The sequence below is a fragment of the Bufo bufo genome, chromosome 1 (assembly GCF_905171765.1).
Source record: "Bufo bufo chromosome 1, aBufBuf1.1, whole genome shotgun sequence".
NCBI lineage: Eukaryota > Metazoa > Chordata > Amphibia > Anura > Bufonidae > Bufo > Bufo bufo.
In genome coordinates, this window is record NC_053389.1 from 342031653 (window position 1) to 342057734 (window position 26082).

A 26082-nucleotide genomic window follows, 5' to 3' on the forward strand; every position below is an offset into this window, starting at 1 on the left:
GTGCACTACCCTCTTCGCTCTCTGATAAAGCTGAACAGATTCAAACAGAAATTAAGGTGCACAGTGCTCAGCCGAGGACATCTGCCCTCTCATTTTACCAATCAGTGGGGTTTTCAGCTCCTGGAGCCAGATAGATCTAAACCTCTGACTTGATGCGTCAGTTTGTCAAAATGATAGATAAAATGTTCAATAGTGTGAAAACACATCTTCTCCAGCAATTATCAAGAAAAAATCCAAAGTTTCTTTATTTCAAAATGTTAAAAGCACGAGGAAGTCAAAAAAAGATGATGCATTTCGGACAGCAACATGTCCTTATTCATGTAAAGGAATTATTATTTGCTATACCACAATATTGAACTGTATTATATCAAGGTAGCTGACACCAATTTTTTGTGCACATGAGTGCTCCTCATCAAGTGAGCAAGCGAAGAGAGAGGCTGTCAGAAGGTATAAACTTGAACACCTCTATGGTTTCTGGGGCAATACAACACCACAGGCATCAAATACTCTAAACATTATTGTTGAGTTTGGTTCCTTCACTTGATACATTTTTACATTGCATCAATTCTTTTTTGTTAGGATATCTGGGTTAGTATAATCACATGCAAATAATAGAAGTGTCTTCTGGAATATTGTCATGTTGCATGTGGCCAATAATATGGCTCTTCCAGAAATGGTGCTATTGTTGTCCTTGGGATGTATTTGATATTACAGCATAGTCTCATTCAGATGCAGTGAACAAGAGCTGCAGTGTTTCTGAGTAAGCTGCCATTTTGGTCCACAATACCAAAACACAGCCTAAGAAGTTCAACCTCTTGTGTGCATACTGAAAAAGTACTGTATGTTGCATGTTCAGGGAGTACATTCAAAGGGTTGTCAGGAACTATAATATTGATGACCTATTGATAGGTCATCAATATCAGATCGGGGAGGCCCCACTCCTGGAATACACACCACATATCTGTCAGAATGGGCTGCTGTGTTCTGCAGCAGGCATAGGAACAGGACAACTTCGTAGGCTAGGTTGTAGCTGTGAATGGTACTTAAAGGCAATGTACAACTTAACAGGCAATTTTTGTTTATGATTGTCTTTTTGGCTAAAAATCATTTTCAGTTGACCTTTTATTAAAAATGATGAAGTTCTGTCACAAAGGGTTAACTGGTTTTCTAACTGCATGACTGGTACTTTCACTTTGTGCTGGTTATCTAATAAACCTCATCTCTAAACTACGAAGAGGTCATAAACACTTATTTAAACCACATTCTTATCATTAAGAACTGAGCTATAATAAGTTTTTAGAAGGTCAGAGAGCAGAGGTAAGGAGCCCATCAGCTCCCCAACTGACGGAAAAGAGAGAAAATCCAGAGGCTGCTACTAGAGCATCTAAGCTATGTACAGAAAATAAATTCCTTATTTTTAATAGAAACTAATTGAAAAAAAGATTTAGCTCCAAAATGAGTAAAATGCAATATAAAAAAAAATGGCTCCCAAAGGTGTACATAGCCGTTAACTTCATTTAAATGGAAATAGAGCAGCGCTCATTCACACATCTGATCGGTTAGGGTGCTGGGAGTTGAACCCCCACCAATCTGATATTGATGACCTATTCTATAGATAGATTATCCATATTACAGTCTGTTTTAATCCACAAAAATTGTTTATGACTTGCATAAAATGAATAGTCCACTTGTGTAACTTTAACAAGATATAAAATAAATATATATATATATATATATATATATATAGCGGAAAAAGTAAGGCAGCACTCCAGTTTTCTGATGAATACTTTATTACACCCAACAGCAATGCAGCATTTCAGCTCTCTCAATGGAGCCTTTGTCAAGCTTGAAGACCGGAGTGCTGCCTTACTTTTTCCGCTCTACATTCAATGTTCCATGTCCTAGGAACAGTTGAGGATTTTCACCTGGCATTGAAGGAGTGTTTTACTGATTCAATATCCCATATTTGTGTATTCTTGTGTTAATTTTCTTTAAGATTTTTGAATGTACATGTAATCAACTACCAGGCAATATCACATACACCCCTAGCAAATATTGCAAACTGAAAAACTTGACAGCCATGTCTAGTTTTTCAATGCCTGTGGACTGTAGCTCTCAAACTCAACTGGTAGTTCTTATCGCTTGTGTACAAAAATGTAAAATCAAATGACCTTGTAAAAATTTTAATATTTCACAGGTAGAGAAAAATGTGGGTCTCTGTTGGCAGGGAAAATTTTATCCTTGTCATAATATTTGATCAAAAGAAACCCAGTTGTGGAAGTCAAAAACTGAAAGCAGTCTCACATTCTGTTTATAGCACTTGATATTAATTTCTAGCAAGTTTGAATTTTGTAAAGTAGTGCAATATTTGTAACATTAAAATCATGTCTGTAGGAGGAAAATCTTTGAATTCTTAACAATAGAGAACACTTCACCTCTTATTGAAAAAAAAAATCATTGAGACAAGTAACTTGTCTTTATTTTTACAGTTTGTACTGTAATTTTCTGTTATCCCTGTAAAAAGTCATTTGTAGTACATGCAAATGATTATTTTATCTGTGCTAATTTATAAGACTTGGCAATTAATAAAGATTCCTAAAATATTGTTATCCTTTCTGTGGCCCATTTTGTCATCCACAGTGTATACTCTTTTGACTTGTTGTTTGGACATTGTTATTTTGACAGTTCAAGTTTGATTTGGTCATAAATCAACTTAGAAGATCGTTTAGGACAGGCATGCTGAACTTGCGGCCCTCCAGCTGTTGCAAAACTACAACTCCCAGCATGCCCGTACAGCCTGCAGCCATCAGCCTACAGCAGGGCATTGTGGCCATTGTAGTTTTACAACAGCTGGAGGGCCGCAGGTTGAGCATGCCTGGTTTAGGAGATCACAAGTGGCTGGAGACTGAGCCCATCAGAAGAACTCTGACAGAATTGACTGAGTGGCTTTCTGCAGACAGCAGTGTAGTGTAATACACTTGAGCGAATCGATCTATGATCTGATGTTCGATTCGCTCAAGTCTACATATAGTAGAAGCCAAATGGTGAAAAATATTTGGGCCAAAAATATTAGCTTTCATGTAAAAAAAAACTTTGAAACTGACAAAAGATGATATAAATGGCTTATTTTCAGAAATAAGCACATAGTACAGTTTTACAATATTGTCCATTATTTTCCCCTCAACCACTCAGATGAAGCTCTTCGTTTGTTCATTCTGCTGATAAAATGATTGTTTTGGCAATGGGATAGCTTCATATACGGGGTGATTCAAAAAGGATGGTGCCATAGTTAGGTCAAGAGGACCTAACTGCATCTATGAGGGATACACATGCCAAATTTCATAAAACATGGCGCCACTGGATGTTATTCCAGGGCTCCCAGGAGTACAAAACTTTACTGGCCGCATAACCAGGACCGGGTTACCGCCCCTTTCCTCCAAACCAACCTTTACTCCCCCCCCCCTTTTTTTTGGGGGGGGGGGGGCAGGATTCCTTTTTCTGTTACCCTTCTCCTCCCTGACTTTCTAACTTTGTTCTTCCTTTATTTTTCAATCCTATGGCTATGTTCTAGTGTTCATTAGGCATTATTACTTATGTTTTCCATATTTGTGTTGATTATGCCATGGGTTGGATACATACTTAATATGCATATTCAGGGTCTCTGGGTTTACTATTGTCTATTCATGATGCAATTTTTTTCTTTAGCTTCTTAAAAAAGTTAAAGAATTGACAAAAAAAAAAGCACGTGTTTGCGCAATGGCCACTAAGCCTAATGGGTACCACTTCATGGTCTGTACAGATCATTTTACTGCAGTAACCTATCTGTAATGCTAATCCTGTGTGTAATGATATCACCTCTGTGTATAGATAAGACATAATCCACTATTCACAATAGGTGATTGTCAATGCTTATAATTTCTTTCCTTGTAAAGTGACCTCTCCACAGGGCATAGAGCATGCCTAGAAAACTCTTCCATAGAAGTCAATAGGGTCTCCTCCTGACCATTGTGTCTATGGCCCATGGGGCTGCCGTAAATCAATTTTTTTATTGCTTTCTTTACACTGTTAGGAACATCTCGGACCCCCATTTAAAAAAAAATGTAATCGGGAAATTGGATTTGTGTCACTATATGATTTTAACTTGCAGATAAAAATTTTGGCGACATAATTCCTTTAAAGGGAACCTGTCGCCTCAAAAATGCATCTACACCCGCCAGCAGTACCTTATAGTAGCCTGCAGCCTGTTAATAATCATAGATTTCATCCTGTTGTCCGTTGCTGCGTAAGTTAAAAGAAATGCAGTTTTATTCTCCATCAGTGCTATAGTGCCGGCCAGCTTGAAGTCAAGGGGGCAGCGGACTCCTTGCTTAAAGTCAAGGTAACCATGCCCCCTAACCGTCCCCTCTTGCCTGAGAGTGACAGCCTGCAGTGCGTCCGTGATTCCCCAAGTCTCACGCATGTGCGGTGCGCTCTGTAGTAATGTGCTATCCCATCTCCTGCTGCCGCTGTTAGCCGGGTTTCAGCGGCGCAATGCGCATGCGCGAGACTTGGGTAATCACGGCCACACTGCAGGCTGTCACTCTCAGGCAAGAGGGGGCGTGGTTACCTTGACTTGAAGCAAGATGGCCGGTGTTCTGCCAAAAATCCTTACTTCGTCAAAATTCCTTTTTCCCTCGTGACTTCCGGGGGTGTGCGCCTCAGTGCTAGCTCACGGGTAAGGTAAAATTACATGGCACGGACACAGTCACACTGTGCACGTGAGGATTGTCAAATCTTACCCTCACAATGGGCATGCGCGTACACAGCGCGCTTCAGATGCATTGCTGGCTGGCTTCGATCAGGTCGGTTTCTCCCTTCTCCCAGCATGATCAGCCATCCGGGGATGTGGGTGCAGCATATTGGGGGGCATTGCTCCATTTGGGGTGGTGGGTGCAGCATATTGGGGGGCATTGCTTCATTTTGGGTGGTGGGTACAGCATATTGGGGGGCATTGCTTCATTTAGGGTGATGGATACAGCATATTGGGGGGCATTGCTCCATTCTGGGGTGGTGGGTGCAGCATATTGAGGGGCATTGCTCCATTTGGGGTGGTGGGTGCAGCATATTGGGGGGCATTGCTGGCTGGCTTTGATCAGGTTGGTCAGCCATCTGGGGGGTGGGTGCAGCATATTGGGGGGCATTGCTCCATTTGGGGTGGTGGGTGCAGCATATTGGGGGCATTGCTCCATTTGGGGTGGTGGGTGCAGCATATTGGGGGCATTGCTCCATTTGGGGTGGTGGGTGCAGCATATTGGGCATTGCTCCATTTAGGGTGGTGGGTACAGCATATTGGGGGGCATTGCTCCAATCTGGGGTGGTGGGTGCAGCATTTTTGGGGGCATTGCTCCATTTGGGGTGGTGGGTCCAGCATATTTGGGGGGCATTGCTCCATTTGAGGTGGTGGGTGCTGCATATTGGGCGGCATTGCTGGCTGGCTTTGATCAGGTCGGTCAGCCATCCCGGGGGTGGGTGCTGCATATTGGGGGTTATTGCTCCATTTGGGGTGGTGGGTGCCACATATTGGGGGGGCATTGCTGGCTGGCTTTGATCAGGTCGGTCTCTCCCTGCTCCCAGCACTATCAGCCATCCGGGGGTGTGGGTGCAGCATATTTGGAGGGGGCATTGCTCCATTCTGGGGTGGTGGGTGGAGCATATTGGGGGGCATTGCTCCATTCTGGGGTAGTGGGTGGAGCATATTGGTGGGGGTGCAGCATATTGGGGGGCATTGCTCCATGTGGGGTGGTGGGTGCAGCATATTGGGCGGCATTGCTGGCTGGCTTTGATCAGGTCGGTCTCTCCCTGCTCCCAGCACTATCAGCCATCGGGGGGGGGAGGGAGTTGAGCAGGATATTGGGGGGGGGGGAGGGAGTTGAGCAGGATATTGGGGGGGGAGGGAGTTGGGCAGGATATTGGGGGGGAGGGAGTTGAGCAGGATATTGGGGGGGGGGAGTTGAGCAGGATATTGGGGGGGGGGGAGTTGAGCAGGATATTGGGGGGGGGGAGTTGAGCAGGATATTGGGGGGGTGGGGGGAGGGAGTTGAGCAGGATATTGGGAGGGGTGGGGAGTTGAGCAGGATATTGGGAGGGGTGGGGAGTTGAGCAGTATATTGGGGGGGGGATTTGACCAGTATATTGGGAGGGATAAGAGCAGTGTATTGGGGGGGGATTTGTGCAGTATATCATCCAAAATTAGTGTAGACAGTGTTTGAGCTCTCTAAAATACTTACTATTTACAAGCAGTAAAAAGAGCACATATTTGAAATCTTAAAAAGGACACTAATTTTTGTAAGTTTGTTTTGGGTTTTCAGTTTCCTTATTAGTTAACCACCATCCTCAATCTTCTGTTCTGTGTTTTCTTAGATTTGTGTTAAGAGCAGGGAGATCCTCTCAATTCTCCTTTACTGATGCTTCTAGTGCCAGAGACAAACCCACCACCATTAACCTCCACCTGCTTAAAGAGAAGAGATTACCTTCTTCTACAGAAATCTTCAACTTAGCGGATTCATAACACATGCTGCAGACATTACGTAACCGTCATCTTCTAGTGATTACGAAACGTGGACCACCCAGAGGGAGAGATCATTATATTATAAAGATACTGCCTTCCTGATGCCATACAGCTTTTCTTTACAGGTGAATGAAATTTCTCCATGTTGGAAACCACACTGGCTTTTCTTAGCCAGTTTCAAATTGTAACTTTAATTTCTCATTATACATATACAGTCTAAACTGCATATTAATTTTAAAGAAATAAAGTATATTGCAGACACCTTGACACTTTTGTATAAATAGTAACAGCATTTGCTGCATACCATTTTATGACATCACTGCAATTCTATAGCGTGGGTGATGAAACGACAATATGAGATGGTGGATTTTAGAGTAAAAAAACTAACTATTTCTCTTATTGAACACAGATTAAAGGGTCTTTTTGGTTTTATAAATTTATTTGGGACACTATATAAATTGAGAAATGGGGATATGACTCTTTGTTTTAAAGGAAAACTAGTGCTAGGATTGTCAAACTGTATTTCTAACACTATACACTAACCTCTGCTCCATTTTTGTCAGTTACCAGATTGCTGGTAAGGCACTGCCAACATCAGTACCCTCCAGCGCACGCATTTGGGCTTCCCCATCGGAAAGCATTAACTCAATGCTTTTCTATACGGTTTTTGAAGACACTGGTTGTGCTCATGCAAAACGTGAGGATGTCTGGTTTCATTTTGCGTAGTTAGATTCCGTTAAGGACCTTGAAGCGCCTCTAGTGGCTGTTTCCTACACAGCCAATAGAGTATGAATTAACCTTAAAAGGTAATTAATAATTAGCATTGCAGGGTTTAGGGGGAATGGGGACTACACCCAAACAGTGTCCCTGTAAAGAGAAACTTCTTACTGTACGTGTTGTTATCTTTTGGAAGTCATCACAGTTGTAAGCAAAACTATGCATAGGCAGAGTGACAAGAGGACCTATGTGCACCATAAATTATCATAGGATGTCCTAACAGTCATGGATTGTTTGGTAAAGTGCCAGTTTGATTTTGATCTCCAGTGTCCCACAATTATTAACAGGTTAACGTTATTTACAGATAAACATTTCACTGCACAGACAAATTATTGTGGATTTCTAAATTGTTAATAGTTTTAATTTTTTTTAAAGTGGCAGTTAAAAACAAATACTTGACAAACTATATTTAATTTCAAACGTAACATAAAAGTGAAAAAGTCTATACATTAAATAAATAATTGCACACGTGGCCTATTATCAGATAGTTAGCCGCTCTTTATTCTTAATATGGCTTTGTATCCTCCTGACTAGGGCTTGGATGAGGCTGTGATGATCTTCCTTTACAGTACAGCCCTTCAGTATCCAATAGTCTCTTATGCAGGGACTTCTCAAAGCGGTTCTCTCCTTCCCGCTGGAGCTGTTCAAAAATAAAATAGTTAAAACTCAACAAATCTTTAGCAGAAACCATATTCCAATCTATATCTTTTATATTATTAAACACTACAATTTCCATGTTGAGGATAGGAGGCGTAGAATAGAAAGAATGAGAGCTCTTTCAATTTTGACTTAAAGCATCTATATCACCCCATATGCTAATACAAAATAGGATCAACTTTATCTTAAGTATTTTTGCTTGACAAAAGGCAGAGCTACCTAGGGTACCCTTGGGCATGCATGTGAGTACAGTGATTCCGTTGGCTCCAGGAGATGAAGAGGACCTTGTGAAAAAAAGATGGCAATGCATACAAAGGACAGTTTAATCCAAGTAAAAACTACCTTCACATGCCCTCCATGGAATACAAGTGTAACAGTGACCAGCTGGAGTCTTTGCATAATATGTAAAAACCACAGAAGGTGACAGACATTTTTATTATAATTTGCATTTAGATAGTGCAAAGTTATGCCGCAGCGCTTTACAATATTAATGGTGAAATTGAATAATATATGTGACCATTATTACAGTTTATAGGAACAATATGTTGATGAGGAACTTAATGAAACAAGTTTACGAATCAGTTTTAACATATTTTTGGAGACTAAATTGGTCTTTAATGCAGTGGGGGATGCAGGAGGGCTGTAGTGAATAACTACTACTAGTTATGGTTCTTATGAAAGTAATCACCCAACAGTCCAAACACCTGATTTAAGTGACTTGGACTATATAACCATAGATTTCACCTTTGATGGATCCCAATAAGTATCAGCGGTGTTTAGGTGATACAGGCGCTTCATTTTACACAGTCATAGGTTTTGTGGTAACCACATAAGTATTAGTCACTCACATTGGTTGCATTGGCACATGGATATACATGTGAGCAGTAACGCCAAGGCTTCAACCCTTGTTACTGACCATTCATATGCATTTGGTACTCCAGATGTTTTGGACTACACCTCCCATGATGCTTTTCCAGCATTAGGAGAAATTCATTTCACAGCATCTGCAGTGCCTAATGTTACCAACCTCTGAACTAGACTGTGATCACGGTTCACAATGTTGAACTCTGTGCAAACTGGAATAGCTTTTCACATGCCAGATGACACTTTAAATTCAATACTCCACACTGGACATAAGCATCAAAGATGAGCCTCTTCATCCGCCTCGTGTTCCATAGGAGAACATGCTTGTCCAAGTTGTCTCACACACAAAAAAAAAAGAAATATGGTTAGAGGTAATGGCATGACAGACACAGTGCGTGCAACATATATACAGCAGACAGACAAGAATTATGGGAGCCACACAGTATTAAATAAAATAATTGAGAGTGCTATACATACACCATGCACATTTAGGCTAGGTCTAGACAACGACATTTGTTGCGCGACATTTTGTTGCACTAATGTCGCACGACAATTTTTATAATGGCAGTCTATGGTGTCGCACTGCAACATGCTGCGACTGCGACGCAACAGTCGCAGAAAATCCATTTGAGATGGATTTTTCTGCGACTGTTGCGTCGCAGTCACAGCATGTTGCATGTTGTAGTGTGACACCATAGACTGCCATTATAAAAAATTTTTGCTTGACATTGGTGCAACAAAATGTTGCGCTACAAATGTTGCAGTGTAGTTGTGCCCTGTCTGTCGCGCGACAAATGTCGTCGTGTAGACCTAGCCTAAGACAGAGATTACAGAATTCAGTGACAGATGGATTGGGTTGCAGATGTGGGGCAGTCCCTCTGGCTGGGGTGCAGTGACCGATAGATTGGGATGCAGTCTCTCATCCATCCTAGTGAGTGACTCAATGGCTGGGCTTTTGTTGCGATATTGGAAATAAATATTTTGTTGTCAAACTAGGGTTGCACACAGGCCTCATATACTGCACGGCCCCCTCCATCCAATACACTGTCCCATCAATGTACTGCAGATAGCCCACCCCCAATATGCTGCAAAACACCCCCCCCCCCCCCCCAATATACTGCACAAATGCCACCCAATATACGGCTCAAATCCCCCCCAATATACTGATCAAACCCCACCCCGGGATGGCTGATAGTGCTGGGAGCAGGGAGAGACCGACCTGATCAAAGCCAGCCAGCAATGCCCCCCAAAATGCTGCACCCACTACCCCAAATGGAGCAATGCCCCCCAATATGCTGCACCCACTACCCCAAATGGAGCAATGCCCCCCAATATGCTGCACCCACTACCCCAAATGGAGCAATGCCCCCCAATATGCTGCACCCACCACCCCAAATGGAGCAATGCCCCCCAATATGCTGCGCCCACCCCCGGATGGCTGATAGTGTTGGGAGCAGGGAGAGACAGACCTGATCAAAGCCAGCCAGCAATGCCCCCCCAATATGCTGCACCCACCACCCCAAATGGTGCAATGCCCCCCAATATGCTGCAGCCACACCCCAAATGGAGCAATGCCCCCCAATATGCTGCACCCACCACCACAAATGGAGCAATGCCCCCAATATGCTGCACCCACCACCCCAAATGGAGCAATGCCCCCCAATATGCCACACCCACCACCACAAATGGAGCAATGCCCCCCAATATGCTGCACCCACCACCCCAAATGGAGCAATGCCCCCCAATATGCTCACCCACCACCACAAATGGAGCAATGCCCCCCAATATGCTGCACCCACCACCCCAGAATGGAGCAATGCTTCCCAATATGCTGCACCCACCACCCCAAATGGAGCAATGCCCCCCAATATGCTGCACCCAACACCCCAGAACGCACGGTGTCCATGCCATGTAATTTTACCTTACCCATGTGCTTGCGCTGAGGAACACACCCCTGGAATTCACGAGGGGTAAGGTATTTTGACGAAGTAAGGATTTTTGGCAGAACCCCGGCTGATGGAGAATATAACTGTGTTTTTTTAACTTGTGCAGCATCGGACAACAGGATGAAGCACATGATTATTAACAGGCTGCGGGCTACTATGAGGTACTGCTGGCGGGTGTACATGCATTTTAGAGGTGACAGGTTCCCTTTAACCTCTTAGGCCTCTTTCACATAGGCGTTGCGGGAAAATGTGCGGGTGCGTTTCGGGAACACGCGCGATTTTTCCGCACGAGTGCAAAACATTGTAACGCGTTTTGCACTCGCATGAGAAAAATCGCTCATGTTTGGTACCCAAACCCGAACTTCTTCACAGAAGTTCGGGCTTGGGATCGGTGTTCTGTAGATTGTATTATTTTCCCTTATAACATGGTTATAAAGTAAAATAATAGCATTCTGAATACAGAATGCATAGTAAAATAGCGCTGGAGGGGTTAAAAAATATATATTTTTTAAATTTACTCACCTTAATCCACTTGATCGCAGAGCCGGCATCTCCTTCTGTCTTCATCTTAGCTGTGTGGAGCAACAGGACCTGTGGTGACGTCACTCCAGTCATCACATGGTCCATCACATGATCCATCACCATGGTAAAAGATCATGTGATTGATCATGTGATGACCGGAGTGACGTCACCACAGGTTGCTCCACACAGCTAAGATGAAGACAGAAGGAGATGCCGGCTCCGCGATCAAGTGGATTAAGGTGAGTTAAATATTATTATTATTTTTTTTAACCCCTCCAGCGCTATTTTACTATGCATTCTGTATTCAGAATGCTATTATTTTCCCTTATAACCATGTTATAAGGGGAAATAATAATGATCGGGTCTCCATCCCGATCGTCTCCTAGCAACCGTGCGTGAAAATCGCACTGCATCCGCACTTGCTTGCGGATGCTTGCGATTTTCACGCAACCCCATTAACTTCTATGGGGCCTGCGTTGCGTGAAAAATGCAGAATATAGAGCATGCTGCAATTTTCACGCAACGCACAAGTGATGCGTGAAAATCACTGCTCATGTGAACAGCCCCATAGAAATGAATGGGTCGGTATTCAGTGCGGGTGCAATGCGTTCAACTCACGCATCGCATCCGCGCGGAATACTCGCCCGTGTGAAAGGGGCCTTAACCACCTCCGGACCGCCTAACGCAGGATCGCGTTCCGGAGGTGGCAGCGCTGCGCACAGTCACGCATATACGCGTCATCTCGCGAGACGCGAGATTTCCTGTGAACGCGCGCACACAGGCGCGCGCGCTCACAGGAACGGAAGGTAAGAGAGTTGATCTCCAGCCTGCCAGCGGCGATCGTTCGCTGGCAGGCTGGAGATGTGTTTTTTTTAACCCCTAACAGGTATATTAGACGCTGTTTTGATAACAGCGTCTAATATACCTGCTACCTGGTCCTCTGGTGGTCCCCTTTGTTTGGATCGACCACCAGAGGACACAGGTAGCTCAGTAAAGTAGCACCAAGCACCACTACACTACACTACACCCCCCCCCATCACTTATTAACCCCTTATTAGCCCCTGATCACCCCTAATCACCCCTGATCACCCCATATAGACTCCCTGATCACCCCCCTGTCATTGATTACCCCCCTGTCATTGATCAACCCCCTGTAAAGCTCCATTCAGACGTCCGCATGATTTTTACGGATCCACTGATAGATGGATCGGATCCGCAAAACGCATCCGGACGTCTGAATGAAGCCTTACAGGGGCATGATCAATGACTGTGGTGATCACCCCATATAGACTCCCTGATCACCCCCCTGTCATTGATTACCCCCCTGTCATTGATTACCCCCCTGTAAAGCTCCATTCAGATGTCCGCATGATTTTTACGGATGCACTGATACATGGATCGGATCCGCAAAACGCATCCGGTCGTCTGAATGAAGCCTTACAGGGGCATGATCAATGACTGTGGTGATCACCCCCCTGTCATTGATTACCCCCCTGTAAAGCTCCATTCAGATGTCCGCATGATTTTTACGGATGCACTGATAGATGGATCGGATCCGCAAAACGCATCCGGACGTCTGAATGAAGCCTTACAGGGGCATGATCAATGACTGTGGTGATCACCCCATATAGACTCCCTGATCACCCCCCTGTCATTGATTACCCCCCTGTCATTGATTACCCCCCTGTAAAGCTCCATTCAGATGTCCGCATGATTTTTACGGATGCACTGATAGATGGATCGGATCCGCAAAACGCATCCGGACGTCTGAATGAAGCCTTACAGGGGCATGATCAATGACTGTGGTTATCACCCCATATAGACTCCCTGATCACCCCCCTGTCATTGATTACACCCCTGTCATTGATCACCCCCTGTAAAGCTCCATTCAGATGTCCGCATGATTTTTACGGATGCACTGATACATGGATCGGATCCGCAAAACGCATCCGGTCGTCTGAATGAAGCCTTACAGGGGCATGATCAATGACTGTGGTGATCACCCCCCTGTCATTGATTACCCCCCTGTAAAGCTCCATTCAGATGTCCGCATGATTTTTACGGATGCACTGATAGATGGATCCGATCCGCAAAACGCATCCGGACGTCTGAATGAAGCCTTACAGGGGCATGATCAATGACTGTGGTGATCACCCCATATAGACTCCCTGATCACCCCCCTGTCATTGATCACCCCCCTGTCATTGATTACCCCCCTGTAAAGCTCCATTCAGATGTCCGCATGATTTTTACGGATGCACTGATAGATGGATCCGATCCGCAAAACGCATCCGGACGTCTGAATGAAGCCTTACAGGGGCATGATCAATGACTGTGGTGATCACCCCATATAGACTCCCTGATCACCCCCCTGTCATTGATTACCCCCCTGTAAAGCTCCATTCAGATGTCCGCATGATTTTTACGGATGCACTGATAGATGGATCGGATCCGCAAAACGCATCCGGACGTCTGAATGAAGCCTTACACGGGCGTGATCAATGACTGTGGTTATCACCCCATATAGACTCCCTGATCACCCCCCTGTCATTGATCACCCCCCTGTCATTGATCACCCCCCTGTCATTGATCACCCCCCTGTCATTGATCACCCCCCTGTCATTGATCACCCCCCTGTCATTTATCACCCCCCTGTCATTTAGCACCCCTCTGTAAGGCTCCATTCAGATATTTTTTTGGCCCAAGTTAGCAGAATTTTATTTTTTTTTTCTTACAAAGTCTCATATTCCACTAACTTGTGTCAAAAAATAAAATCTCACATGAACTCACCATACCCCTCACGGAATCCAAATGCGTAAAATTTTTTAGACATTTATATTCCAGACTTCTTCTCACGCTTTAGGGCCCCTAGAATGCCAGGGCAGTATAAATACCCCACATGTGACCCCATTTCGGAAAGAAGACACCCCCAGGTATTCCGTGAGGGGCATATTGAGTCCATGAAAGATTGAAATTTTTGTCCCAAGTTAGCGGAACGGGAGACTTTGTGAGAAAAAAATTAAAAATATCAATTTCCGCTAACTTGTGCCAAAAAAAAAAAATTTCTATGAACTCGCCATGCCCCTCATTGAATACCTTGGGGTGTCTTCTTTCCAAAATGGGGTCACATGTGGGGTATTTATACTGCCCTGGCATTCTAGGGGCCCCAAAGCGTGAGAAGAAGTCTGGTATCCAAATGTCTAAAAATGCCCTCCTAAAAGGAATTTGGGCACCTTTGCGCATCTAGGCTGCAAAAAAGTGTCACACATCTGGTATCGCCGTACTCAGGAGAAGTTGGGGAATGTGTTTTGGGGTGTCATTTTACATATACCCATGCTGGGTGAGAGAAATATCTTGGTCAAATGCCAACTTTGTATAAAAAAATGGGAAAAGTTGTCTTTTGCCAAGATATTTCTCTCACCCAGCATGGGTATATGTAAAATGACACCCCAAAACACATTCCCCAACTTCTCCTGAATACGGCGATACCAGATGTGTGACACTTTTTTGCAGCCTAGGTGGGCAAAGGGGCCCATATTCCAAAGAGCACCTTTAGGATTTCACAGGTCATTTACCTACTTACCACACATTAGGGCCCCTGGAAAATGCCAGGGCAGTATAACTACCCCACAAGTGACCCCATTTTGGAAAGAAGACACCCCAAGGTATTCTGTGAGGGGCATGGCGAGTTCCTAGAATTTTTTATTTTTTGTCACAAGTTAGTGGAAAATGCTTATTTTTTTTTTTTTTTTTTTTTTCATACAAAGTCTCATATTCCACTAACTTGTGACAAAAAATAAAAACTTCCATGAACTCACTTTGCCCATCAGCGAATACCTTGGGGTCTCTTCTTTCCAAAATGGGGTCACTTGTGGGGTAGTTATACTGCCCTGGCATTCTAGGGGCCCAAATGTGTGGTAAGGAGTTTGAAATCAAATTCTGTAAAAAATGACCTGTGAAATCCGAAAGGTGCTCTTTTGAATATGGGCCCCTTTGCCCACCTCGGCTGCAAAAAAGTGTCACACATCTGGTATCTCCGTAATCGGGAGAAGTTGGGGAATGTGTTTTGGGGTGTCATTTTACATATACCCATGCTGGGTGAGAGAAATATCTTGGCAAAAGACAACTTTTCCCATTTTTTTATACAAAGTTGGCATTTGACCAAGATATTTATCTCACCCAGCATGGGTATATGTAAAAAGACACCCCAAAACACATTCCTCAACTTCTCCTGAATACGGGGATACCAGATGTGTGACACTTTTTTGCAGCCTAGGTGGGCAAAGGGGCCCACATTCCAAAGAGCACCTTTCGGATTTCACAGGTCATTTACCTACTTACCACACATTTGGGCCCCTAGAATGCCAGGGCAGTATAACTACCACACAAGTGACCCCATTTTGGAAAGAAGAGACCCCAAGGTATTCGCTGATGGGCATAGTGAGTTCATGGAAGTTTTTATTTTTTGTCACAAGTTTGTGGAATATGAGACTTTGTATGAAAAAAAAAAAAAAAAAAAAAAATCATCATTTTCCACTAACTTGTGACAAAAAATAAAAAATTCTAGGAACTCGCCATGCCCCTCACGGAATACCTTGGGGTGTCTTCTTTCCAAAATGGGGTCACTTGTGGGGTAGTTATACTGCCCTGGTATTCTAGGGGCCCAAATGTGTGGTAAGGAGTTTGAAATCAAATTCAGGAAAAAATGAGGAGTGAAATCCGAAAGGTGCTCTTTGGAATATGGGCCCCTTTGCCCACCTAGGCTGCAAAAAAGTGTCACACATCTGGTATCCCCGTACTCAGGAGAAGTTGAGGAATGTGTTTTGGGGTGTCTTTTTACATATACCCATGCTGGGTGAGATAAATATCTTGGTCAAATGACAACTTTGTATAAAAAAATGGGAAAAGTTGTCTTTTGCCAAGATATTTCTCTCACCCAGCATGGGTATATATAAAATGACACCCCAAAACACATTCCCCACCTTCTCCTGAGTACGGAGATACCAGATGTGTGACACTTTTTTGCAGCCTAGGTGGGCAAAGGGGCCCATATTCCAAAGAGCACCTTTCGGATTTCACAGGTCATTTTTTACAGAATTTGATTTCAAACTCCTTACCACACATTTGGGCCCCTAGAATGCCAGGGCAGTATAACTACCCCACAAGTGACCCCATTTTGGAAAGAAGAGACCCCAAGGTATTCGCTGATGGGCATAGTGAGTTCATAGAAGTTTTTATTTTTTGTCACAAGTTAGTGGAATATGAGACTTTGTAAGGAAAAAAAAAAAAAAAAAAAAATCATCATTTTCCGCTAACTTGTGACAAAAAATAAAAAGTTCTATGAACTCACTATGCCCATCAGCGAATACCTTAGGGTGTGTACTTTCAGAAATGGGGTCATTTGTGGGGTGTTTGTACTGTCTGGGCATTGTAGAACCTCAGGAAACATGACAGGTGCTCAGAAAGTCAGAGCTGCTTCAAAAAGCGGAAATTCACATTTTTGTACCATAGTTTGTAAACGCTATAACTTTTACCCAAACCATTTTTTTTTTACCCAAACATTTTTTTTTTATCAAAGACATGTAGAACTATAAATTTAGAGCAAAATTTCTATATGGATGTCGTTTTTTTTTGCAAAATTTTACAACTGAAAGTGAAAAATGTCATTTTTTTGCAAAAAAATCGTTAAATTTCGATTAATAACAAAAAAAGTAAAAATGTCAGCAGCAATGAAATACCACCAAATGAAAGCTCTATTAGTGAGAAGAAAAGGAGGTAAAATTCATTTGGGTGGTAAGTTGCATGACCGAGCAATAAACGGTGAAAGTAGTGTAGGTCAGAAGTGTAAAAAGTGGCCTGGTCTTTCAGGGTGTTTAAGCACTGGGGGCTGAGGTGGTTAAAGGGGTTATCAGAGTTAATAAAAAAAAATAAAAAAAACACTTAAAATCCATCAGGATATACATATAATTTGGTTAAGCTAGATTTCATCAAGTTAAAACCCATATTTACACCTTTTCATGGTTCTGTCATTGCTTTGTTTACATGCTGAAGTACATGCTGAGGGGGCGTGTAACAACAAAGCCTGAGCTCTGCCTCATGAATATTTCTGGGCGTGAACAACCTGACCTTTCCTTCACCCTGCTCTGCACTTTGCAAAAAAATAAATAAATACACACTTGTCATGCGGATGGACGGATCCCTCTGTCAGTCTTTTTCACAGTATTCCCGGTTTGTGCATGCGCAGACCGGAAGGACAGATCCGTCCTTCAGTTGGTTTGCAATGCCGGATCCGCAAGGCAGCCCCATCGTTGGAGCTGCGTGCCTGCTGGATCCGCCAATCAGTGTGACAACTGACAGCATTTGTAGACGGATCCGGGTGCGGATCCGTCTAGAAATGCATTGCAATAACGGATCCGTCTATCCGCTTGTCATGCGGATGGACGGATCCCTCTGTCAGTCTTTTCACATTATTCCCGGTTTGTGCATGCGCAGACAGGAAGGACGGATCCGTCCTTCAGTTGTTTTGCAATGCCGGATCGGCAAGGCAGCTCCGTCGTCGGAGCTGCGTGCCTGCTGGATCCGCCGATCAGGCTACTTTCACACTTGCGTTCGGGTTCCGCTTGTGAGTTCCGTTTGAAGGATCTCACAAGCGGCCCTGAACGGATCCGTACTGCCCCAATGCATTCTGAGTGGATGCGGATCCGCTCAGAATGCATCAGGATAGCTCCGCTTGGCCTCCGTTCCGCTCAGCAGGCGGACATCCAAAAGCAGCTTGCAGCGTACGGGTGTCCGCCTGGCCGTGCGGAGCCAAACGGATCCGTCCAGACTTACAATGTAAGTCAATGGGGACGGATCCTTTTGAAGTTGACACAATATGGTGCAATTGCAAACGGATCCTAAAGGGATATATGTGACTCCATTTTGTCTTATTCAGCCACGTGTATTACATTTGGCCAGTACACTTAAAATCTCCCTTCTCCCTTCCCCCCTTTGGAATGTGAGAAACTTCCTGTGCGGTTTCAGATACCCATACATTCCTTAGTCCTACCATATAAGGTCATCTGGCTTAAGTGTATGCTGGCCTATGTGTCTATACCTGATTGGTCAAATGCTGTTACTATAAGTCATCTATTATGTTAATGCAGAGCTCATGTGTGATCGATACCATAGGTCGAATACTAATGCTAACATATGATTGGATGTCAAGGAAGCTCAACCCCCTCTATTATAACTGTTTGCCAACTGTGGAATAAACCAGAATGGATTAGAACTACACACGTCTTCAGTGTTATCTTGTTTATTCTCCCGGTACCGGTTAGACTTAATTCAAGCTGAACACCGAAATCATGTGTCAGGGACACCGTTAGGCAAGAGAGTATATTGCCCAACAGCTTGCGGGCTCGGTTCCGGGATTGGGAGGGTCCTCTTCAGGTCTATAGTGAAAGACATCAATTCTTGTCCTCCTCTTGGACCTGGAGCAATGACCAAAATCTCAATCAAGTAAGTCGAACCATCTATTTATGATTTCGGTGGATTGCGATGTCTGGGACACACAAATGTTGATTGTAAGCGGCTCCGGGAGTCTATATCGTGAGATATAAAAAGTGCACTATATGAATAATCTGTTCCGGGAACAGAAGAAGGTTACAAGCTTGAATTAACTCTTATGTATATATAGTATAAGTATTTTAGAAGTATTAAGATTATCTGTCTGTGTGAGATGTTGATCGGGTGGTAAGTGTACGGTCATATCCCACTGTGAAATCATTCTGTTTCCATCACTGCCAACATGTAAACTTTATGTCGCACCGTCTAGTCCCACAAATTACTTCCTAGTTAACACATGGGTAGACAATTTGGCAGGATGTGAGAATTGACAGTTAAAATGTGAAACAGAATGTTATGCCCGGCTGGCAACAGGGATGAAAAGCTGTAATAATCTGTTAGAAGCTTACAGACAGTGTACATCAGAACTCCTGTGAAGGAGGGCTATGGTGAGTGAGAAAACACAGCAGTGTCAGGAAGTTAATTCATGGCAAGGGAAAAAGTGTTTCAGCGTCTGCAAACAGAAAGGGCTTGTGTTAAACGTTCAGAAATGAACTGGTTAAGTTTTGTTGCCCTAATGATCTGTGTGTGTTTAAATAGTGACGATTTATAGCCCTGGAATTAGAGATTACAGCACTAAAAGATGGACAGTTAATGCATAAGTGTATTGATAATTGAAGTTAGAGAAATGAAATGAGCAGCATTTCTTATTAAAAGATGGAGGATTTGGGTGTGGTAGGGAACAAAGAATAGGAAAAGGTTGCCATGTGGCATCCCTTCCCCCACCACATCTGCTGTAAATTCCAAAATCTCACTTGTATTTCCACAAGAACTTTTTCCTGTTCTGTCTGAGATGTGTTTTCAGAGAGAACTCCCTCCCATCTCATACCCCCCTCCTTTGCTCAGGAATTTCATATGGGGGTTGAGGGGGAAGGGGGGCTGCTAATTGGTAATGCATTAGCAGAATGTGAAGATACTAACCTGGGTTATCTATAAGATCTTCCAGACAGGGCTCCAGTATTGGATTGGATCTTTCCAAATTGTATGTTCCGATGGTTTAAAATGTGCCTGCAGTGATGATGCTAATTGGAAGTGTCCACTCCTATCAATCTAAGGTTGCACCCATTCTAAGTCCTTATTCAGATATGAGTAAAAGTTTGAGGAACATTTGGGAAAGCTGAACGTTCTGTGATAGATTGCTTTACTTCCCCTGTTTGAACATTCCTGAAATAAGAGACGCAAGGCAAAGGAAATGCAGGGAAGGGTAATTATATATAGAATAAGTGGCGATGTGTGTAACACTAAATTAAAAAACTACATGGCATATAAGATGATTTGAATTTTAACAAAATGACTGTATAATTATAACATGTATATTGTTTTACAGTGACAGACCATCAGCAATTCTGGGTGTGGTGTGGCTATCTGTTTCCAGGAAAGCTGTGTTTGTCTGTGCTGCAAATTTTGGAATGTAACAAAGAGATTGTGTGATTGGGTGAAAGATACATGATTCAGTGGAATGTGAATGGGTGTGGCTCTGAGTTGTATGTGGAATTAAAAAAGTACGAAGACTGAGATGTAGGTAGCAGAGCTGTGAATGCAATTCATATTTTATGTGTAAGGGCGTGGTTATGAGTTGTTAATGGAAAAAGAGTACATGAAAAAAAAAATGTATATGAATGCGTATGGAGTACGGTATTTGTTTTTTAAATATGCGCATTGAAAAGTTTATTTTATTTTTCTTGGAAGTTTTTGGTTTTTATTGGTACCAACAGCATTGATCAAGCTGTACATTTTTATTTCAATGAAAAGTTTTTATGGGCCCTTTGTGTGTTCATGTCTGTATTGTCAAATCTGTTCGTTTCAATGTTTGCAGTTACATGTTACATGTTAAGTGTTGTGCTTAACATCAGAGCTCTGTTCTTCTGGACAGCTAGGATACTAATGGCAGACAGAGGACGGACCAAAGCGTCCGACTAAAAGGGGTGGACTTAGATGACTCAGAGTAGGAGGAAGGAAATGTGAGCCTTCTATGTGAATTAAAGGGGTTTTGAAAAAAATAAAAAATAAAAAATAAAACTTTCAAAACTGACTCACTACTACTCGAGACCATGGACAGGGAATACATCATAGATCATGTATTACTAGATTGCCCAGTCAGCCTATTAGGGAGAGATTTGTTCATTAAGCTTGACTTGCAGGTATCAGCAAAGAATCAGGGCATAAAAGTACACTCAGATCTCATTCCAGTCTCTACACCAGTGCCACTGATTCTTGCAAACATACAGGACCACCCAGAACTTAATAACATTAACCCTGCATTATGGTCCTCAAATGAATACTACACAGGATTCATAGATTGCACACCTTACAAAGCTACTGTGAAACCAGGTGTCATCTCAGTGTTCCAGAAACAATACCCGCTGTAAAAAGAGAAACTTGATGGACTTAGGCCAATGATAGAAGAATTCCTACAAAAGGGAATCCTGGCAGAGGTGATTTCACCCTACAGCACGCCCGTGAATCCAGTGACAAAGGCAGATGGTACTACCCGCTTTGTACAGGATTTAAGGGCCATCAACAACATCATTGTGCCTATAGCCCCTGTTGTACCTGATGTCACTTAATTATTATCTGCCATTCCAGCAGACGCTGTTTGTTTCAGTGTGATAGATCTGAAAAATGCATTCTTTTCTATCCCAGTTGATAAGATAACCAGACTACTTTTTGCTTTTTCCTTTGACAGACGTCAACTGACCTGGTGCAGAAATGCCCCAGGGATATGCTGATTCACCTGTAGTGTACAGCATAGTCCTCCAAGCGATGTTAAAATCATGGTACCCCCCCCCCAAGGTTCTGTGCTGCTGCAATATGTCGATGATTTATTACTGTGTAGCATGTCAGCGGAGGCCAGCATTCAGGATGGTTTACAATGGTTGTCAGGATGTGGTCACAAAGTGACACTTAAGAAAATGCAATGGTGTAAAATGCAGGTTGAATACTTGGGCTTTGTCCTCACAAAAGGTGAACGGAGAATCAGCGCAGAAAGAGTCCAGTCTATTGCGGGTTTGGTCGCCCCGCACACCAAGAAAGAAATGTTATCTTTCCTTGGTATGATAAACGGTAGACAATGGATTCCTGATTGCTCCTATTATGACAATGTTTTGAGGCAAGCCACTCTGGAAGAAAATCCAGATTTGATTAAATGGTCTTCTGAAATGTACAATGCATTTGATTATCTGAAATGTTCGCTCATGTCGAGTCCAGGGCTGGGCCTCCCTGACTATAATATGCCCTTCCACATGTTTGCACGCCAAAATTGTAAAACCATGGCGGGTGTACTGACACAAGAAAACGGAGGCAAGTTGCGCCCTTGTGTGTTTTTCTCAAAGGTAATGCCCACCCCTGTTCAAGGGATGCCGGCATGTCTGTGTTCTCTTGCAGCCTGTGCTATGATGGTAGAGTTGGCAACTTCTTTCACAATGTGACATTACACCATTTTGCACACCACTCATGATGTTGTAGGCCTACTCAAGGACATCCACACTCAACACAGCAGGCAGCTGAGCTCATTGCACTCACTAGGACATGTATTCCACATACTGATAGACCTGTCACCATCTATACTGAGAGTAGGTACGCACATGGGGTAGTGTATGGTATGATCTGGCAGAGGAGAGGATTCACGGCAGCAGATGGATCATGTCTCACAGGGCAATGCACTGGCAGTTAAGGTGGCGAAATGAGTGGCCAAATGCAACCTCACAGGTTTGTATAACCATTGGGAGATGCCATGTTTGGCACCTCCAACCCCTGAGATGTTGCAAATGCTTACTGATCTTCAGTGGTATGCCACTGAACAGGAACAGCAAGACTGGAGTTATCCAGTATTGCAGAAAAATCCTGAGATAGGATTAGTCTGCGAAGAGGGGAAGTTATGCATTCCCCAACACAGTGCTTCCATCTTAATACACTGCGTGCAGAATTATTAGGCAAATGAGTATTTTGACCACATCATCCTCTTTATGCATGTTGTCTTACTCCAAGCTGTATAGGCTCGAAAGCCTACTACCAATTAAGCATATTAGGTGATGTGCATCTCTGTAATGAGAAGGGGTGTGGTCTAATGACATCAACACCCTATATTAGGTGTGCATAATTATTAGGCAACTTCCTTTCCTTTGGCAAAATGGGTCAAAAGAAGGACTTGACAGGCTCAGAAAAGTCAAAAATAGTGAGATATCTTGCAGAGGGATGCAGCACTCTTAAAATTGCAAAGCTTCTGAAGCGTGATCATCGAACAATCAAGCGTTTCATTCAAAATAGTCAACAGGGTCGCAAGAAGCGTGTGGAAAAACCAAGGCGCAAAATAACTGCCCATGAACTGAGAAAAGTCAAGCGTGCAGCTGCCAAGATGCCACTTGCCACCAGTTTGGCCATATTTCAGAGCTGCAACATCACTGGAGTGCCCAAAAGCACAAGGTGTGCAATACTCAGAGACATGGCCAAGGTAAGAAAGGCTGAAAGACGACCACCACTGAACAAGACACACAAGCTGAAACGTCAACCCTGGGCCAAGAAATATCTCAAGACTGATTTTTCTAAGGTTTTATGGACTGATAAAATCAGAGTGAGTCTTGATGGGCCAGATGGATGGGCCCGTGGCTGGATTGGTAAAGGGCAGAGAGCTCCAGTCCGACTCAGACGCCAGCAAGGTGGAGGTGGAGTACTGGTTTGGGCTGGTATCATCAAAGATGAGCTTGTGGGGCCTTTTCGGGTTGAGGATGGAGTCAAGCTCAACTCCCAGTCCTACTGCCAGTTTCTGGAAGACACCTTCTTCAAGCAGTGGTACAGGAAGAAGTCTGCATCCTTCAAGAAAAACATGATTTTCATGCAGGACAATGCTCCATCACACGCGTCCAAGTACTCCACAGCGTGGCTGGCAAGAAAGGGTATAAAAGAAGAAAATCTAATGACATGGCCTCCTTGTTCACCTGATCTGAACCCCATTAAGAACCTGTGGTCCATCATCAAATGTGAGATTTACAAGGAGGGAAAACAGTACACCTCTCTGAACAGTGTCTGGAAGGCTGTGGTTGCTGCTGCACGCAATCTTGATGGTGAACAGATCAAAACACTGACAGAATCCATGGATGGCAGGCTTTTGAGTGTCCTTGCAAAGAAAGGTGGCTATATTGGTCACTGATTTGTTTTTGTTTTGTTTTTGAATGTCAGAAATGTATATTTGTGAATGTTGAGATGTTATATTGGTTTCACTGGTAAAAATAAATAATTGAAATGGGTATATATTTGTTTTTTGTTAAGTTGCCTAATAATTATGCACAGTAATAGTCACCTGCACACACAGATATCCCCCTAAAATAGCTAAAACTAAAAACAAACTAAAAACTACTTCCAAAAATATTCAGCTTTGATATTAATGAGTTTTTTGGGTTCATTGAGAACATTGTTGTTGTTCAATAATAAAATTAATCCTCAAAAATACAACTTGCCTAATAATTCTGCACTCCCTGTAGCACATTTCCACGGAGTAGGACATAAACAGCATTGAGATACTCATGGGTAGGCCTTTCCCCACACCATGGGCAAGACGCCCCCTGGTAGTGCAGGAAGGGGATTTGGACCTGATCAGAGAGGAGTAATAATCTGATCAAGGTCCTCAGTAAAACTGAAAAAAATAAGTTGCTTGTAAGTCTCCTTCTCTTTCACAGGAATCAACCCGTCCATTCCGGATAGGCGACCAGGTGATGATCAAGATCTTAAAGAAGGGAAAGGAACCAGGAAGCTTCACCTACGGACCACCCACCGAGGTAGTCGCGATCCCCAGAACAGCAGTCCTCACTGAACAGTCGCCCACGTGGATCCACACCACAAGGATTAAGTTGGTGAAGAAAAGAGAGGTATTAACGGGGGCAGACAGCCCTGACCTCCAAGGAGGCCCAGAGGTACTAACGGAGGCAGACAGCCTTGACCTCGAAGAAGATACAGAAGGGGTACTAACGGAGGCAGACAGCCTTGACCCCCAACGAGATGACGCAGTCAGGAAATTCCTCGAGATGGCTGAGATGCAGTGCCTTAATAATTGCAATTTTGTGTCTCCTACTTACTGTCCCATGGGTGTGGAACAGACAGATATACTTGAAAACAGAATGCAGAGGGGAAGACAGTCTATGGAAGACAAAGGAGAACTTATGGCTGTACCTGGCCAAAACTCTGAACTTAACTGACTTTTGTCTCCGAACCACTTTATCGGCATCTAACATTTTGGAGACATGTCTGGTAGCAGTCCCCACCCCAGTAGATGTATGGACGGAGCTCCTACGTTCCCAATGGAATGACACAGATTTGGAGGATCATGATGTTAAATATGGATATGTAAATCCTTATCATGCTTGTTATGACTGTCCTATATATGAGACTCTGCAGAGTAATAAGATAGAAATAATTACAGGTCTTGTCACAGCAGCAGGAATATGTTATAACTTCACCTGTGATGAGACACTATTGCCTCCCTGCATACAAGCAAAAATGCAGAATAAGACTAAACCAAATATTTGGGATAGAGATTTAGGTAGTTGTAAAAAGATAATATCAGAAAAAAATATGCAATGTAATATTACAAAAACAGTACCATCCCTAGACAAACATGTACCTCTACCAACAGGATGGTTATTGGCCTGTGGGAATACTAGTTACACATATATACCGGCCAATATTACAGAGGGGCCCTGTACAATAGCCAGGCTGACGTTAACAATGATACCACTATTCCCAGCAATGCAGACATGACATACGAGAGACACTTCCCTACAGTTACCAGAAAATTGTGACTATAATGTGAATCTCCTCTCTAGATCAGAATATATGAGTTTAGGGGCATCTTTGATAGGAGTACCAGGTTTGGCCATATATAACCACAGGACAATATCAAAACTTGCCTGTTATATGGTAAAACAGATAAATGTCACTGGTGCAGTTCTGCAAGATATGCTGCTGGATATACAATCGTATGAAAAGGCTATCTTGCAGAATAGGGCAACTATTGACTATTTATTGCTTCAACATGGTATAGGATGCTCAGCGTTCGCAGGGATGTGTTGTTTCAATCTATCAGACCACTCCCGTGGAATAAAAGATAAAATAGGCCAATTAGAAGAGATGAGAAAACATATAAAACAGGATGTTGACCAAGGTTGGTGGGAC

The 26082-nt window shown here is 43.3% G+C and overlaps 1 long non-coding RNA gene across 1 annotated transcript; it reads right to left on the minus strand.

Annotated features, from left to right (window-relative positions):
* Window positions 1-1826: 1826 nt before the first annotated feature.
* On the minus strand, window positions 1827-25591 carry LOC121009463. Its single transcript, XR_005780763.1, has 3 exons — window positions 25578-25591; window positions 7080-7085; window positions 1827-1947 (listed from the first exon to the last, which is right to left on the minus strand). It is a non-coding gene; the product is annotated as an uncharacterized LOC121009463 (long non-coding RNA).
* Between the last annotated feature and the right edge of the window lie 491 nt (window positions 25592-26082).